General features: G+C 44.9%; 1 non-coding gene across 1 annotated transcript; it reads left to right on the top strand.

Moving 5' to 3' along the window:
* Positions 1 to 1,028: 1,028 nt before the first annotated feature.
* On the top strand, positions 1,029 to 1,103 carry Trnat-ugu (transfer RNA threonine (anticodon UGU)). The gene has a single exon. It is a non-coding gene; the product is annotated as a tRNA-Thr (tRNA).
* The last annotated feature ends 15,384 nt before the right edge of the window (positions 1,104 to 16,487 follow it).

Raw genomic sequence — 16,487 nt, 5'->3', positions numbered from 1 at the left:
GTTTCAATAAGGTGTCCGAATGTCTGTGAAAGAGTGGCAGCCCATTCTTCCTCAAGAGCCGAAACCAGAGAAGGTAGTGAGGCTGGACACTGGAATCTTGAGCTAAGTCTAAGTTGTAACTAATCCCTGAGATTTTCCACTAGGTTCAGCTCCGGAGTCTGGACAGGCCGGTGCATTTCAGGAATACTGTTGTCGATAAACGATTATCTCAAAGATGTTGCTTTATTGCAGTGTCCGTTGTTATGCTGATACCAACAGTCATCCTCTCCTAACAGTTCACAATGCAAATCAATGTGTTTATATCCTTCTGTATTTTCTTGAGGGCATTGAGGGAGCACGCTCTAACTACTGGAAAGACCTCATACCGTAATACCACCTTCTCTGTACCTAAATACTAGCACTGCAGATAATGTTAGGTATTCGTTTGCCGAATTTTTTATTCTGATAGGTCCGCCTCTTGTGACATCTGGTGGCCAACACCGCACTATGCAGAGGCGTCCGGATATTTTTCATCTGTTTGTGTGTATTTTGTATTCTATTGTGTATTGAACAGGGGACCTAGAAATGACGGAGAGGCTTCGTCCCGCCGTAGCCCTCGCTGCTTCACAACCGAACAGGCCACAGCAGTCCACCCACCCCACCACCACCCCACACCGAACCCAGGGTACTGTGGGGTTCGGCCTTCAGTATGGTGTACACATACGTGGAGACAGTGTTTGCGCAGCAGTCGCCGACATAGTGTAATTGATATACTTATATTGATATGGTATCTGTTCATTCGGACATTTCCGACGGAACAGACACCATATCCATATAAGTATATAGTTCTGGCAACACCGGCCATGACCTTTTTCTTCTGTACGGATGCACACATACTCCCTGAACTCTTACGGGAGTTTGTAAGAATGTCTTCCACAAGTAATGAGTGTGTTGGGGTGGGACACTACGTGTGTGGACATACAAGGTGAGAATGTGGGTCTCGCGGGAGGCGTGCGCGAGATAGTCCCTGCAGTCGCACTATCCTCTGTGCCCTCGATGGTTCAGATGGATAGAGCGTCTGCCATGTAAGCAGAAGATCCCGGGTTCGAGTCCCGGTCGGGGCACACATTCTCATCTGTCCCCGTTGATACATATCAACGCCTGTTAGCAGCTGAAGGTATTAATATCATTCTAAATAGTGTAACTGAGGCGGAATAAGGGGAACCAGCCCCCATTCGCCGAGGCAGATGGAAAACCGCCTTAAAAAACACCCAAAAGCTGGCCGGCACACCGGACCTCGACACTAATTCCGCCGGGCGGATTCGTGCCGGGTTCTGCCACGCCTTATCGCTCGGGAAGCAGCGTGTTAAACCGCGGCGGGCATCGGTTAATGTACATGGTAGTCAGTAACATATTGCGCAGATACGTTATTCTTGGAGTTGTGTGATCAATGGACTGGATCAGTAAATGGTCATCCAAATTCGTCTTTTTGGCCGACTCAGGGCATCCCCTTACTACCGTTCCTCTTTCTCCCGATGAAATGCACATAGGCACTCCTTGTTGAGCTCAGAGAACCAGCCACAGTAGTAGAAAGCTTTTATGTTAAAAAATGGTTCAAATGGCTCTGAGCACTATGGGACTTAACTTCTGAGGTCATCAGCCCCCTCGAACTTAGAACTACTTAAACCTAATTAACCTAAGGACATCACACACATCCATACCCGAGGCAGGATTCGGACCTGCGACCGTAGCAGTCGCGAGGTTCCAGACTGTAGCTCCTAGAGCCGCTCGGCCACTCCGGCCAGCAAAGCTTTTGTGTAATTTACATACACCATTGCCCTGAACTAATTACACTGTCATAGGACGTAAAGCCTTGGCGGAGGAAAAGGAACATGTTGGATCCTCAAACCTAACTTCCCTGAATACTCACGTAACATTTCCGCGCAAGGTCATCCTCTTGTTCCGAAGTGACGGCTCTGCTGTAAAAGTGCGGGACTTACTCCACGGAAACTACACTCCTGGAAATTGAAATAAGAACACCGTGAATTCATTGTCCCAGGAAGGGGAAACTTTATTGATACATTCCTGGGGTCAGATACATCACATGATCACACTGACAGAACCACAGGCACATAGACACAGACAACAGAGCATGCACAATGTCGGCACTAGTACAGTGTATATCCACCTTTCGCAGCAATGCAGGCTGCTATTCTCCCATGGAGACGATCGTAGAGATGCTGGATGTAGTCCTGTGGAACGGCTTGCCATGCCATTTCAATCTGGCGCCTCAGTTGGACCAGCGTTCGTGCTGGACGTGCAGACCGCGTGAGACGACGCTTCATCCAGTCCCAAACATGCTCAATGGGGGACAGATCCGGAGATCTTGCTGGCCAGGGTAGTTGACTTACACCTTCTAGAGCACGTTTGGTGGCACGGGATACATGCGGACGTGCATTGTCCTGTTGGAACAGCAAGTTCCCTTGCCGGTCTAGGAATGGTAGAACGATGGGTTCGATGACGGTTTGGATGTACCGTGCACTATTCAGTGTCCCCTCGACGATCACCAGTGGTGTACGGCCAGTGTAGGAGATCGCTCCCCACACCATGATGCCGGGTGTTGGCCCTGTGTGCCTCGGTCGTATGCAGTCCTGATTGTGGAGCTCACCTGCACGGCGCCAAACACGCATACGACCATCATTGGCACCAAGGCAGAAGCGACTCTCATCGCTGAAGACGATACGTCTCCATTCGTCCCTCCATTCACGCCTGTCGCGACACAACTGGAGGCGGGCTGCATGATGTTGGGGCGCGAGCGGAAGACGGCCTAACGGTGTGCGGGACCGTAGCCCAGCTTCATGGAGACGGTTGCGAATGGTCCTCGCCGATACCCCAGGAGCAACAGTGTCCCTAATTTGCTGGGAAGTGGCGGTGCGGTCCCCTACGGCACTGCGTACGATCCTACGGTCTTGGCGTGCATCCGTGCGTCGCTGCGGTCCGGTCCCAGGTCGACAGGCACGTGCACCTTCCGCCGACCACTGGCGACAACATCGATGTACTGTGGAGACCTCACGCCCCACGTGTTGAGCAATTCGGCGGTACGTCCACCCGGCCTCCCGCATGCCCACTATACGCCCTCGCTCAAAGTCCGTCAACTGCACATACGGTTCACGTCCACGCTGTCGCGGCATGCTACCAGTGTTAAAGACTGCGATGGAGCTCCGTATGCCACGGCAAACTGGCTGACACTGACGGCGGCGGTGCACAAATGCTGCGCAGCTAGCGCCATTCGACGGCCAACACCACCGCGGTTCCTGGTGTGTCCGCTGTGCCGTGCGTGTGATCATTGCTTGTACAGCCCTCTCGCAGTGTCCGGAGCAAGTATGGTGGATCTGACAAACCGGTGTCAATGTGTTCTTTTTTCCATTTCCAGGAGTGTAGAAAAGCAGCGACGCATTAGGTGCAGCCTACCCGACAGGCGAGTAGGGGCGGTGAGGGGTCTCTCCACGCCTCACCTTGCACTTTCGTGCTTGGCACAGCGCGCCGTTGAGCCGTAGGCGCCGCGCGGGTTGTTAGGAGAAAGTCGAGGACGTGTAATTGGCAGCCTCTGCTCTGCTCTGGCCACGTTGCTCCTCGCGCGTCTTCCTTGCTGACACACTTCTGCTTCCAAACTTCAAGTTTCTCCGTCTCTCTAACAAATCTGATACTGGACAGAGAGTCTTAAGACTGTTGTTGGTCTTAGGTTAAACTTCTTTTTACTTGGAAACAGCACCGAGCGGGGCAACAATGTACAGCTTAAAAAAGTGCAACAAGTGTGGCAGACTGCTGTGTCACTTTACTTTCATCTATCAGCGAACAAATTGCCCAGAGGGTTGAATGAAAAGTAAGGTCTCCACCTTCATACCTTGGCTTCGTTGGGAATATTTTAATAGGTAATTCTTAGAAAATGCTCTAGTTACTGCTGTTAACTTTAGCATATAATCACCAAAAGACTGGACATATTCAAAGTTTTCTGGAGCACTCGTGGTAGAAGTCGCAACTAGCCTCTCACAGTTCTCTCAACTTCATCAGATGCATAGTGACTTCCCCGCTGATCTTCCTACAACATCTTTAAATACATTTGTATATAATTAGCCCTATTAAAAATTCTGTTTCATCTTTGGATGTTTTAAACTCTTTTGCCTGAAGAGCGGAGTATTGTTCCGCTATCGACCTATCCTCGCCAGTCTGGCACGAGGAAATAAAATAAAATGAAGAAAAGAAAGGGTCTGTACAGTCAACAGAAATACTTATTCTAAATTATGAACAAATGTTTATAAGTTTTACCCATTACAAAGCTATAATATTAACTAGCGTAGTAAACGTTTAAGGGGCTGACAAATAAAAAGGAGACAAATGGGAAAAAGTAAGTAAACTACGTATTATTTCACAAGTAATCGCCAAAATTGTTAATATTTTGTAATTACTGTAACACAAGACGGTCAACGCCTTCGTGGAAAATATACTACTGCCCATTAAAATTGCTACACCAAGAAGAAATGAAGATGATAAACGGGTATTCACTGGACAAATATATTATACTAGAACTGACATGTGATTACATTTTCACGCAATTAGGGTGCCTAGATCCTGAGAAATCAGTACCAAGAACAACCAACTTGGATGGCGTGTACAGGTACAGCTGCCAATGCAGCTTCAACACGATACCACAGTTCATCAAGAGTAATGACTGGCGTGTTGTGACGAGCCAGTTGCTCGGCCACCATTGACCAGACGTTTTCAATTGGTGAGAGATCTGGAGAATGTGCTGGCCAGGGCAACAGTCGAACATTTTCTGTATCCAGAAATGCCCGTACAGGACCTGCAACATGCGGTCGTGCATTATCCTGCTGACATGTAAGGTTTCGCAGGGATCGAATGAAGAGTAAAGCCAAGGGTCGTAACACATCTGAAATGTAACGTCCACTGTTCAAAGCGTCGTCAATGCGAACAGAAGGTGACCGAGACGTGTAACCAATGGCACCCCATACCATCACGCCGGGTGATACGCCAGTATGGCGATGACGAATACACGCTTCCAATGTGCGTTCACCGCGATGTCGCCAAACACGGATGCGACCATCATGATGCTGTAAACAGAACCTGGATTCATCCGAAAAAATGACGTTTTGCCATTCGTGCACCCAGGTTCGTCGTCGAGTACACCATCGCAGGCGCTCCTGTCTGTGCTGCAGCGTCAAAGGTAACCGCAGCCATGGTCTCCGAGCTGATAGTCCATGCTGCTGCAAACGTCGTCGAACTGTTCGTGCATATGGTTGTTGTCTTGCAAACGTCCCCATCTGTTGACTCAGGGATCGAGACGTGGCTGCACGATCCGTTACAGCCATGTGGATAAGATGCCTGTCATCTCGACTGCTAGTGATACGAGGCCGTTGGATCCAGCACGGCGTTCCGTATTACCCTCCTGTATCCACCGATTCCATATTCTGCTAACAGTCATTGGATCTCGACCAACGTGAGCAGCAATGTCGCGATACGATAAACCGGAATCGCAATAGGCTACAATCCGACCTTTATCAAAGTTGGAAACTTGATGGTACGCAGTTTTCCTCCTTACACGAGGCATCACAACAACGTTTCACCAGGCAACGCCGGTCAACTGCTGTTTGCGTGTGAGTAACCGGTTGGAAACTTTCCTCATGTCAGCACTTTGTAGGTGTCGCCACCGGCGCCAACCTTGTGTGAATGCTCTGAAAAGTTAATCATTTGCATATCATAGCATCTTCTTCCTGTCGGTTAAATTTCGCGTCTGTAGCACGTCGTCTTCGTGGTGTAGCAATTTTAATGGTCAGTAGTGTATTTTCGGTTGCCTGTGGGACCATAACTGTGGCCAGGTCTGCGCCTCTTTATCGGAAGCAAATCGACGAACACGAATGTCTCTCTTCAGGGCTCCAAAATTAGAGAAATCGCGTGGGGAAAGATCTAAACTGAGTGGAGGATGTGTAAGAGCTTCCATGCAGCGCAGTCCGAACAGTTACGCCAACACTTGGGGCTTTCGACTAAGCTGCAGAAATTTTGTTCGTAAGCTCTTACACGCCCTCCATACAGTCCCGACCTCGCCCCACAGCATCGCAATATTTTTGGTGCCCTGAAGAAAGACGTTTGTGGCCGTCAGTTGGCTTAGAATGAAGGGGTGCACGTCTTCTTAGAATCATGGCTACGTACGCAAACGCAAACCATGTTTCATGAAGTCGTTGATCGTCTTCTCTCCCAGTGGGACAAATATGCACTGCGCAGCAGAATTGAAGGATCATTTTTTCGAAAACCTCGTAATTGCGTCCCACTGTAACGCATAAGTTTGAAATTCGGCCAAATTGTGCCTACAACCTTTCTTTGCAACGGTGCAAAAGCATAGTTCCCTGCGACGTCACCATCGGGATCGACCACGTTTCAATCGAACAAAGTGTTGACGCATGTGAAAAAAGGCCACAACTCAGAAGTTCATGTGCCATGTGAGGTGAATTAATGGCGACGCACTGGCACCAAATTTCACCACAATTCTACACAACGCCACCGTGGACGTTTCATCCGGTGGGAAGGTAGTCACAGCCCCTTTTACCCACATTTTACCTTTTTTTCGACACCTCTGCAAAGGTGGTCAAAACTGCGACGCCCAGTGTTAAAATCATGCGATTTCCTTATGTGGGACCGAGTAAAACACTTCGGACGCATCGCCGCTCATAATCGACATGAAAAGGGCCAAGAGGGTAGCATAAAGCGTGTGATTAAAACCACCCTTTTCCATGGGGTGTTGATTTCCACAGATTTCGCGGTCAGAAACGAAACTTCGCAATGCGATGAGCAACAGGGAGACATACTTGACAACATTTGACACCGCTGGCACCCTCGGACGCTTCAACCCTTCTCTGAGAATACTGTGGGGCATTGAACGCGATGCACCCCTTTGGAGTGCAGCACGACCGCAATTTTTGTTCTCGTGTACAGGTTGGAACCACTAGGGACCGTTCAAAACAGTTCGATGAAATAAACCGTGATCCGAAGCAGAAAATGGTGTTTATGCTTTCTCAGCCCTCCTATTTCGCATCCTCCTGCGGCATTATGAGGGGGAGATGTGACATTCAGACATGCATGGATAAAATGGCAAAGGGTCCGCCTAAGTACCACCAATTCGGCATAACTCTCCGTGGCACCCTCACAGCTTTATAAGAATTTTAAGCATGAAGGTATACAGAGACAACCTGTAAAGTATTCTGAGGCGCCTGCACGTAGGCAAGCCCTTGACCTACCTGCGTACCGAGTTGCCTGCCTAAAAGGTCTACGGACTACTTTACAGGTTGTCTCTGTACACGTTCATTTATAAAATTCTCAGTAAAGATAGATGGATAACACCAAGTGTTTTGCTGAGCTGGGAGGGGGGAAGAGGGGAGGAGGTGGTGTTAGAGCATTCTTGCCGTTTTATTCACGCATTTGCCAATGTCCTACCCACCTGTGATGACACCACAGAAGGACAAGAAACAGGATGGCTGGATAAGCATAAGAACCCTTTGGTGCTTCGGATCACTTTCAGATTTCATTGAATCGTTTCTAATAGTCCCTAGAGATTTTACCTTTGCTCTGGTAGAGTAAAGACTGTGGTCCCGCTACACTCCAAAGGACTCAGATCAGCCGGCCGACGTGGCCGAGCGGTTCTAGGCGCTACAGTCTGGAACCGTGCGACCGCTACGGTCGAAGGTTCGAATCCCGCCTCGGGCATGGATGTGTGTGATGTCCTTAGGTTAGTTAGGTTTCAGTAGTTCTAAGTCCTAGGGGCATGATGACCTCAGAAGTTAAGTCTCATAGTGCTCAGAGTCATTTGAACCATTTTTTTGAGTCAGATCACGTACAGCTGCAGTCCCACTACGCCCATAGAGAAGGGTTGAATCGTCGGGGGTTGACAGCAGTGTCGAAGGTTATCAACAACGTCCATCCTACTGCGAACTGTCGCTTTCGACCGCTAAATTTGTGGGAGTCAACGCCCCAAGGTGCTTCTGATTTCCATCGCAGAGGCGTCAAAAGAAGGACGTGAGTAAGAGGGGCTGCGGCGACTTTCCCATCGTGTGTGCCACGTCCACGGTGGCGTTGGGAAGAATTGTGATGAAATTTGGTGCCAGCGTGACGTCATAAGCACGTCATGCACGTCACATGAACTTCTGAGTTCTCTCTCTCTCTCTCTCTCTCTCTCTCTCTCTGTCGCAGTGGAAGGCAATTGCGGGGCTTTCGAAAACGTGATTCTTCAATTCTGTTGCACAATATATTAACCGTTACGGCGATTACTTTTAAAGTAATGAGCGTTTTACATACTTATTTCCATCTGTCTCGTTTTCAAAAAATGGTTCAAATATCTCTGAGCGCAATGGGACTTAACTGCTGAGGTCATCAGTCCCCTAGAACTTAGAACGACTTAAACCTAACTAACCTAAGGACATCACACACATCCATGCCCGAGGCAGGATTCGAACCTGCGACCGTAGCGGTCTTGCGGTTCCAGACTGTAGCGCCTAGAGCCGCTCGGCCTGTCTCGTTTTCATTTGACTACATTAAAAATATGTTTCGATTATTAACATTTGTTTTTTGTTCTTGATCTTCTCCATTATTTTTTGTACCCTCGGCATTCATCAACTTTGTTATAACGTTCGTTGTTGTCCGGGCAGAGTATTTTCAGGACCGTGTTGGTTAATGAGTGTTGATGGTTTTCTTAACGAGGTGTTCCACGAGATTCGAGTGGTCAGATTTGTATTCAAGTGGTCTCAAGTGATCTTCGTATCTTGTCTCAAAGTTTCTGCTAGTCATCCCAATGCATATCTGTCAAGGCAGAGTAAACAGTACATCTCGTTCCAGCAAATACCATAGTCTCCCGATCTCATAACATCCAAATTCAACCGAGCCATTACTGAAACCGTATCAACAAACATCAAAACGGACGACCTATAAGAATCTCATGGAGAGTATGTAGTGCAATAGCTAATTAAATTCAAAAATCTGTCTGCTGCTACAATTGCAATACTATCACAAAAAAGAAAATAAATATTGGCTTACAATTGAGACTATTTATTTTAGTGCTGTTTAGCTTCTGGATAAGGATAATTAATACTCTGCTGCATCAGAAGAATAGCAGTTGTTCTTATCTGCAATCAAACAGTATTGAAACAATATCTGAGGAATAATAGCTGCAAACTAAGATGTTTCATGCCAGTGGTGTCTTAAAGAAAATCATATCTATGTACCACCAAGAGCTGCTGATAAAACTAATCTTTTTTATGATTTTTTTATAGTTTTCTGAGTCTCCGACTTCTTAACAAGTCATCACCATATGATACTAGAATCAAGTTAAATGATGTCCACCTACAGACGTGATCCGCTAATACAAACGGAAAGAAAAAATAGTTTTCAAGATGGTTCCTGTGTCTCCCTAAAGCCTATGCCAACTCAATGCCAATATTTAGCTGCTATCAGTTTCGATCGAAATGGACATCATGAGGCAACACAAAACTGTTAAACAGCCTATATGGTATGAGTCTTACTAGGGAAACAATAATGAAAAATCAAGCAATAAAAATCTATCTTGCTTGACGGTGCTCAGTAAGTACTTGTCTCAGTTGACCGTGGAAACCCTCCGAAGATCATGTGAAAGGCACAGTAAATTTCAGTAAAAAAAAAAAAAAAAAAAAAAAAAAAAAAAAAAAAAACGAGCTATTGACTTGAAAAAAAAGACACCCACACAATGAGCAGATAAGCATTAACAACACAAGCGAGTGAAGAAGATGATCATGATATTTGGTTTGTGGGGCGCTCAACTGCGCGGTTTTCCAGCGCCAGTACAAATTCCCAACCTTTGAAATGTCCAGTCTCGCCACTTTCCCACATGATGATGAAATGATGACGACAACCCGAATTTGCAGTCCCCGAGTGGAGAAAATCCCCGACCGGATGAGAGTAGAACCTGGGACCACGTGATCCAGAGGCGAGTAAAGAGGAAGCCATATCCTAAGACAACTCTTCATAGCCCAGATAATGGACTACTCAAGTTCGGAAACGTAAAGTTTAAATCTCCACTTGGCTACAGTAGTTCAGGTTTCTTGTCGCTTTCTTAAACCATTCTAGAAGAATACTACGAAGGCACTTTCCACAAAAATACTGGCAATTGGTTGATCTCACCTTGGGCGCTCGTGTACAGTCGCTTCGTCAGCTTGATTTCTACAGAACGGTAAAGTACGCGCAAATGTGGTTCACGTGTAATGACGATAAAAATATTCCAGCAAAGTACAGTCCCACCAGAGGAATGACTTGCGTACTCATTACTATTTTCGGACGTAAATCGGTAGTCAAACGACGGCGTGCATTGACGTGAAGATTATGGGTTGTTTCTGCCCTTTTTGAACAAGTTATGAAGCCACAGACAAGTGGGTTAAATCATTGTAATTTGTACGTAATATAGGAGAAAAAAATGTGTAAGTCACACGAGAAATATTTCCCACCGTCAATAGATGGGATTAATTCTGGAACTGGTTATGGCTGTAAAACTACTCAATTTCGTTAAGTTGCTTCTGGCTGCATTTTTGCAACACTAAACAATAGCAGTGTTCTTCATCTTGGATATACTCCACCAACTGGCACGTTGAAGAACACTATGCCAAGGTCTATATTACTTCAGTCGCATCACCCTGTACATAATTAATTTCACTCTTATGTTCGTTTTTTATGCGTAATAGAGGCGATTACAGTTCTACAATTGACTCCATAATGGAGCAGGTAAATAATTTCTATTAATATGAAAGAAAAGGATGGGGATGTGAATGATTACACTGTTGTTGTTATAGCCGCTAGTCTTTTCACAACCACATGAGTACTGCTCGCTGCATACTTTCGCGCGTGCGTACACCTTTAGCTCTTGGTCTCCCTCTGCAATTGTAAATTTGTGGTAAGGTCTTATCGGACCAAACTGCTGAGGTCATCGGTCCCTAAGCTTACACACTACTTAATCTAACTTTGACTAACTTAGGCTAAGGACGACACGCACACTCATGCCCGAGGGAGGATTCGAACCTCCGACGGAAGGATCCGCGCGGACCGTTACAAGACGCCTCAGACCGCGTGGCTACCATGCACGACCTCTCCCTCTACAATTTTTACCCCACCCGCTCCCCGCGTTTCCCTCCATTACCAAATTAACAAGTCCTTGGCGCCTCAGCGTGTGTACTATCAACTTACTCCTTCTTTTACTAAGGTTGTCACATAAACTTCTTATCTTCAGCATTAAAATCAGTACCTCTTCATTAGTTAGCTGATTACCCATCTGCTGTTCAGCATTCTTCTGTATGTACAAATGTGTGCTCGTTTTGTCTGTTCAAATGGTTCAAATGGTTCTGAGCACTATGGGACTTAACTTCTAAGGTCATCAGTCCCCTAGAACTTAGAACTACTTAAACCTAACTAACCTAGGGATATCACACACATCCATTCCCGAGGCAAGATTCGAACCTGCCACCGTAGCAGCAGCGCGGTTGCAGACTGTAGCGCCTAGAACCGCTCGGCCACCTCGGCCGGCGTTTTGTCTGTATTGTTTATTGTCTACGTTTCTCTTTCATACGAAAGAACTCTACAAATACCTTTAGGGAAGACTTTCTAATACTTAGTTATAGCCGGCCGCGGTGTCCGAGCGGTTCTAGGCGCTTCAGTCCGGAACTGCGCGACCCCTACGGTCGCAGGTTCGAATCCTGCCTCGGGCATGGATGTGTGTGATGTTCTTAGGTTAGTTAGGTTTAAGTAGTTCTAAGTTCTAGGGGACTGATGACCTCGGATGTTAAGTCCCATAGTGCTGAGAGCCATATTTGAACTTATATTCATAGAGAAATAGACTGCGCAACAGAATTAAAGGATCATTTTTTCGAAACCCCGTAATTGTCTCCCATTGCGACGGATAAATTTGAACTGTAGCTCATAGGGGCCTACAACCTTCCTCTGCAATGGAACAAAAGCTTGGCGACTCTGTCCAGAGCAGCTGTGAACGTGTCACACGATGGGAACGTCATCACAGCCCCTTTTACACACATTTCATCCCTTGTTTTGCCGCCTCTGCGATGGACGTCAGAACCACTATGTCCAGCGTTGAAAGCCCACAATTTTCTTATGAGTGGTCGAGGAAAACATTTCAGAGACACGGACGCTCAGAATCGACACGAAAAGGTCTTACCGGCTTGCACGTAGGGTGTCAACGAAACCACCGCTTTCCTTGGGACGTTGATTCCCACACATTTCGCGATCGAAAACGATAGTTTGCAGTGCGATGAGCAATAGGAAGTCGTTTTTAACAATCTTTAGTAGTGATGACACCTCCGTGACTCTTCAACCCTTCTCTGAGAAACAATGTGACCTGGTAACCACTATAAACGCGATCTCTCCCCTCTGGAGGGTATTGCGACCTCAATTTGTGCTCTGGTGTATAACGTGGAACCACTAGGGTCCGTTCAAAATCATTCTTCGAAATATGAACGTCATTCGAAGCAGTAAGGCGTCCTTAAACCTTTTTAATGCTACTCTTTCACACCTTCCTGTGGCCTGATCACAGATGTGTGTGACATTGAGACATGCTTGAATACAACGGCAAAGGATCCCTCTAAGACCCTATTTCGACACTACCTCGGTGGCACTCGCCCACATTTGTCGAGAATTACACAGAAAACCTGTGAAGTAACCTAAGGCGCGTGCAGATAGGTAAGCATCTGACACACCTCCGACGTCAGGGAGATGTCAGAAGTATCAAGAATTGCCTACTATGTTTTCCTGTTGCCCACGGCACTCCAAACTGTCGTTTTCGATAGCGAAATGTGTGGGAACTGAAACCACCCCTTAGAAAAACTTATTAATTACTGTGCTGGTAAACGCCTTACGTTATTTGATTTTCAAACAGCTGAGCAAAACTGAACGTACTCAGACATTTCTCTCTTTACTTATTCTGATCATCAAAATATTTTTAGCGCAACGCAATCTGACTTTCAATAATCCCTACAAAAGAATGGCCGTGACTAACAATAACCTATACCTTTCATGAATCACTTACCTCACAAAAATCTTCGTTACTCGAACTACTGCAATCCAGCGAGCGCCAATGCTACCAGCTAAATAAAGGATTCTAACTGCTGAAGGCACTAACTACTGATAGACATAGTTAGCAAATGAAAGATTTTGATAGAGAACAAACAATGTATTTACCTTAACAGTGTTCAAAAGTCAATATATATATGAAATCAGTTCATGACATCCAGTCTTACAAATTTGGTTTTTCTGACGGATACACGTCCAGATCGTCCGCTCTCAAAACTCTGCCATCTCTCTTCCCACATCCACCACTGCTGGCGGCTCACCTCCAACTGCGCAACGCTACACGCTGTACACATCCGACTGCCCAACACTACAATAGCGAATATTCCAACAATGCCAACCAGCCACAGACTGCACACAGCACAGCCAGTGGTTTTCATACAGAGCGCTACGTGACGTTACCAACATAAAAACCTAAACATCCTACTTACAGAATCAACGAGCTGAGGAAAGGGCTGGTTTCATGGACGCCCTTCATGACACCCGGTGAGGCCTTTCAGTGTCAATTCTGAGCGGCGGTATGTCTGAAATGCTTTCGTCGGCCACTCATCAGAAAAACCCGTGATTTCAACGCTGCGTGATGCGGTTCTGACCTCCATGGCAGAGGCGTCAAAACAAGGGGTGAAACGTCGGTAAGAGAGGCTATAACAACCTACGCAGCTGTGACTCGTCAACGGGCGTTGGGCAGAATTGTGCTGAAATTAAGCGCCAATGTGTCATCATTAACCCATTTTACACCTTACGTGTTCTGAGCTCTGCCCTTTCTTCCGCATGACACCTCGCTGCTGGAAGTGTCGTCGGGCCCGAGGCTGACGTACCAGGGCGCCACGCTTTTGCACCATTACAGAGGACGTTCGTAGGCACCATTGAGCCAAATTTCAAAGTTACGAGTCCTGATGGCAGACAGTTACTGGGTTACGAAAAAGCGATCTTTTAATTCTGTTGCGAAGGCTTTTTTTTACCGGTCTGCACATTGTATTCTCTTTGCTTGTGATATCGTCAGTTTTTTGCTGCCCCAATGTCAAAACCTGTGTACTACTTTAAGTGTCTCATTACCTGATCTAAATCTCTCAGCATCACCTGCTTCAGTCCGACTACATTCCATTACTAGTACTATTGTTCTGCAATTTTGTCATATGATGACATATTGGAGACCGTGGCTGTTTTTGAAGACAAATGTTGATCGTGTTAGGACAGCAACCAGCCACAAATTTACTTTGAGTTCCTTTATTCAAAGGAAACCGTTACCGGTTTCGAATCGTTGCGATTCATCATCAGACGGTTTACACGCTTTCTTTCTACATTTGGTGTGTTTTTTACAGATTAATTGTCCTAAAATATAAATAAAACACAATTACAAACACGCCATACACAGATGGTTGCGTTGCAGATTTTTGTTGCATGTGACTTACGTGAAACGTCGGTTTCGAGTGATTGTTTCTATAACGTTCATCCAATCGATGTAAATGCATTCCCACTGCATCCTCGTTGTTGCACACGTAATAGTTCTCACTGTACACTTTAAATTTGTCACTGAGTTCATTCCAACCACGCACCACATGTTTTGGTACATACAAAGAGCTTACAAACATATGGGTGTCACAGATGCTACGATATATCGTAACTTTTGACGATGATGTCCCATGTTTGGAGAGGATCATATATTCTTTTACAAAACTGTAATGTCTTTTACACTAGTGTAGAGAGATAGAATTTTTTTTATTTTTTTTTAATATATATGTATAAATCTGTTATTGCTAATTTAATTATAAAGTTTTTTATATATATTTAGAGCTGTATAGGTAAAATAGTACATTATTTTATTACATTTGGCAGCATGAGAATTATAGTAACAATAAATTTTCTACTTGATCTGCAGACAGGTGTATTAATATTATTTTTTGCTTTGGAGGCTGGAAAGTAATTTTTGGAAATTTTTCAGGAAAGGGGCGTTAGCCAACTCTGTTCGTTCGTTAAGGATATAGTCTGGGGTGCTGTTTTTGTGTGTGTGTATTTCTAATTCTTCTAATATATTCATAGTGGCCCCTTTTTCTGTTAGATGTAAAATCTTTAAGTTGTCCTCAATGTTACCCACTGAATGGTTTTCTTCAGCAATATGGGCTGCAAATGCTGATTTGTTCAAGTTACCAAGTCTTAGGGCATCAATATGTTCTTTATATCTAATTTCAAAACTTCTGCCTGTCTGTCCAATGTAGAATTTGGGGCATGTATCACACTTGAGTTTGTATATTCCTGATTTACGGTAGGGACTCTTGGAGGTGTTTACATCATGTATCACTTTTTGTTGTAATTTATTTTTTGTGTAAAAGCTGATTCTGATATTTTTCTTCTTTTTAAATAAGTTTGCTATTTGGTATGAAAGTGGGCCTATGTATGGGAGAGTAGCATATTTAGGTTTGGCTTCAGTGGCACACTGATTTGGCTTGAAGTGACTGCTGTGAAGTGGATCTGTGGGTTTTGTCTGCATTTTGTTGTGGAGTTTTTCATTATTATGAGCAACTGTTTGAATTATATTGATCTCATTTTGTTGGTCTGTGTCACTCATTGGTACTTTTTTAATTCGGTGTAGCATCGTTCTGAAATATGCCATTTTTTGTTGGCAGGGGTGGCAAGATGAGTTGCTAATACTGACATCTGTGGTGGTAGGTTTTCTGTAAATACTGAATTGATGTTTATTGTTAGTATTGCAAATTTTCAGGTCAAGAAAGTTAATGCTTTTATTAGTTTCATGTTCAACTGTGAATTTAATATTTTTGTGCATTTTGCTAAGATCTGCTGCTAATGTATCTATTTCATTGCTTGTACCATCAAAAAGCAGTATTGTATCATCAACATATCTTCTGTAGTATATTATTTTGTTTGAGATGTGCTGGTTGGCAGAAAAGAATTTTTGTTCTATATGGTTGATATAAATGTCAGCCAATATCCCAGCTAAGCTACTTCCCATTGCCAAACCATCATGTTGTTGGTACAGCTTGTTGTTGAAGCTAAAGTAATTATGTTCTAGAATAAGTGAAAGTATTTCTACGAGTTCACAGATCTCTGCAACACTAATTTTCTTATATTTAAGCAGATTGTTTCTTATAATGTTAATAGTCTCTTTTACAGGGATGTTCGTGTACAGGTTGACTATGTCTAGTGATGCTAATTTAGCTGTTGGTGGGATGTGGATGTCTTTAATTAAGCTTATGAGTTCATGTGTGTTATGTATGGTGTAGTTATTTTCAAATGTATAGTATTTGGTAATGCGGTCTTTTAATTTACGGCTTATGAAGTATGCAGGGCTGTTTCTTGAATTAACAATCGGCCGAATGGGACAATTTTCTTTA

This window comes from Schistocerca serialis, chromosome 2, assembly GCF_023864345.2.
Source record: "Schistocerca serialis cubense isolate TAMUIC-IGC-003099 chromosome 2, iqSchSeri2.2, whole genome shotgun sequence".
In the NCBI taxonomy this organism is placed as follows: domain Eukaryota; kingdom Metazoa; phylum Arthropoda; class Insecta; order Orthoptera; family Acrididae; genus Schistocerca; species Schistocerca serialis.
This window is presented reverse-complemented; position numbering and strand designations above follow the sequence as displayed.